Raw genomic sequence first — 3,013 nt, 5'->3', positions numbered from 1 at the left:
TGAGTCACTGTGCCTGGCCTGATATTTTAGCTTGATTATTTTTGTCACAGTTTCTTTTTTCACTCAATTCATTTCTTTGGTTTTTGATTCTTGATCTGATGAGTGGTTCTTTAATTGTATCCTTGTCACTTTGTCTATTATGTTAGGAGAGTCTGGGTTCTATCTCAATATTGTACATAGCAGGCAGTCACCCTGTTTTAGTTTTGCATGCAGGTCCTTTCCTGCTTTTGTAGGGTATGCCTTCAGTGACAGTTTAATGTTCAGAGGCTTTATGTTGTTATTTTCATCTCTTTGATTTATCTGGTACTGCTAGGGCTCCCGAGGGCCCCTGCTGATGCTGCTGAGGTTGTGGAAGGCTTTTCTTTGGGCAGGGTATCTCTCAGTCAGGAAGGGGAGACTCAGACATGTGGGGGATAATGAGGGCTTCCTAGGCCGGGCCGCTAGTTATAGCTGGATCCCTTTTACCAATTTCTCCCTTTTCTCTTTGTCATCCGCTGTTGAGTCGCTGGACTCTCATATATTTGTTATTGAAGAGGCTTCCTTTGCATTGTGACGTGATGTAACTCGATCTTTCTTGCCAGTTTTGGTTACGCATCATTTTATCTCTCAGCTGTGATTGGGGAGAGTCTTCAGCTCAGTATGGAAGGGACTTGTACCTCTCCTGGCCACATACTGTTGACAGCACTCCAGTCCCTTCCCCTTTGCCAGTTATGTATGCTTTGTGTCATATCGCCAGAAGGTCCCAATCCGACTGGGGAGGGAAAAAGCCCACCCCAGCAGCCTTCTGATGACAAGTTAAGGGTTGGCACCTTTGTATCTTGGATTACCTTCATGTATCCTTTCGGTTCTGGGGATGCTAACTAGATTTCCTTTTCCATACCACTATTTAGATTTTCTTTTGGTTCTATTTCATTATGTAATGAGTTTCTTGTGCCTTTAGGAAGGATCAGGAGAAGTGGGTCTATGCCATTTTGTTCCGATGGACTAGAAATCACTCGTTCCTTTATTTTTGAACAACAGTCATCCCAGGCTTTTCTTTCCATTTGTGTAATTCTCTTTGCTTTTTTTTTTCTCTTCTTTTTTTTTTTTTTTTTTTTGGCATGCGTAGTGTTCTTGCACTGGGACACGGATGACTTATTCTTCTTTTTATTCTAACAGGGTTGAAGCTCAAGAATGACACTGGAAATTATCAGTCTGCATTTGGTTCTGCATCAGAAATACAAACATCAGGATGCAAAGTGTCAAAAAGGTCCAGGATGAAAGTTTCCCAAATAACAGCTGGTGAGGAAAGTCATGATGATGCACACAAGGTATAGAAGCAGCATCAGGCTTTTCTAAGGAAGAAAAGAAATAAACGTTGGACTTGTGACCAGGAGCTTCCAAAACATAGAGATCTTCATGGAAAAGGCTACACACGACAGAAACTTTTTAAATGTCAGGAATGTGGGAAAACTTCAGGGTTAGCTCTGGTCTTTTTAAGCACCAGCGAATTCACACTGAACAGAAACCCTAGAAATGCCAGCAGTGTGGAAGGAAGTATTTGATGGAGTTCAGACCTTAATAAGCACGCAATGGCACACCATGGAATAAAAGCATACAGATGCTCATGGTGTGGGAAAAGCTTTAGTCAGAACACAAGTCTCCACATACACCAAAGAATTCACACAGGAAGCCAGGCTCAGTGGCTCTGCCTGTAATCCCGCACCTTTGGGAGGCTGAGGTGAGTGCATTGCCTGAGCCCGCGGGTTCGAGACCCACCTGGGCAGCGAGACCTCATCTCTACAATAAATCAAAAAATCAGCCGGGCGTGGTAGCGCATGCCTGTAATTCCAGCTACTTGGAAGGCTGAGGGTGTGGAAGGATCGCCAGAGCCCAGCAGGTCGAGGCTGCGGTGGCCGGGAGCGGCCACTGCACTCCAGTCTGGGCGACAGAGTGAGACTCCAACTCAAAAAAATAAAAGAAAAAAATTCACACAGGAGAGAAACCCTTTTGAAGTTATTAATGTGGGGAAAGATTCATTCAGAAGTCCCACCTTATCAAACACCAGAGAACCCACACAGGTGAGTAGCCTGATACTTGTAGCATATGCGAGAGAACCTTTAGCAGGCAGTCAAGCCTTCTTAGACATCAGAAACTCCACAGGAGAAGGGAAATGTGTGGACTGTCTGTAGTCTGAAGACAGTCACCGTGTTGATCTTGACCCTACAAGTGATGAAAGAATACAAAATTACGAGGGACTCAGTGATAGGAATCTGTCATCAACAGGAAATTTGGGAAGGGCACTTGTCATACTTCAAAGAAAAGAATCTAAGCTGTCTCTGATATTCAACAATTTATTTTCATTGCCTCGCACGAGACTGGTCCATAGAATATATTGTAAATAAAAAATGAATTATAGTTATCACACATTTTTGAATGTTTGTCTCTGTGCATTTATCTGGTTGCTCAGCGCTTCCTCACCCTTAGTTATCTAAATTCTTCAGGTGTTAGGTGCTGGTTAGTTATGTGATGCCCGTGAATTCTGCACTCATTCTTTATTGTTTGTCAGGACAGATGTAAAATGAGAGTGTTTAGATTCTCCGAAGGGAGCTCAGAGATAAATACTAAGCTAGAGACCGTTTCAGTGTCTACCCTTCAGTGTGCAAGAACAGCCAAGTCAAAGACCCAGGGACCTTCCTCTGAAACAGAAAGAGGGATTGAGTGTTTTCTCTGGGAGGAGTTCCTGCATTCTAGTTGCTTCTCTCCTGAGTACCCACTAGTGCAATGTCTTCTGTCAAAAGTTTCCAGGCAGCAAGGGAAGGCCGGAATGCCGGCACAGACCTAGGGACCTTGCAAGCACTTGATATCTGCCATACTCAGCAAAGGTCTATGGAATGAAATGATGAGGGAGGCAGTCTGTGTGTTCATCTGGGTATCTGTCTCTTTGTAGAAAGTACAGGGCAGTGGTGAGTGGCCCTTTTTTGACTTGCGTTATGTGGTTTCCAAATTGGTTCAATGCTCCTCCAGATCTAAA

General features: G+C 43.8%; 1 pseudogene; it reads left to right on the top strand.

Moving 5' to 3' along the window:
- The first annotated feature begins 1,158 nt into the window (after nt 1-1,158).
- On the top strand, nt 1,159-2,176 carry LOC110595010 (annotated as a pseudogene).
- Nucleotides 2,177-3,013: the final 837 nt, after the last annotated feature.

This window comes from Carlito syrichta, unplaced genomic scaffold, assembly GCF_000164805.1.
Source record: "Carlito syrichta isolate Samal-C Ts95f unplaced genomic scaffold, Tarsius_syrichta-2.0.1 Scaffold213657, whole genome shotgun sequence".
Classification (NCBI taxonomy): Eukaryota; Metazoa; Chordata; class Mammalia; order Primates; family Tarsiidae; genus Carlito; species Carlito syrichta.
This window is presented reverse-complemented; position numbering and strand designations above follow the sequence as displayed.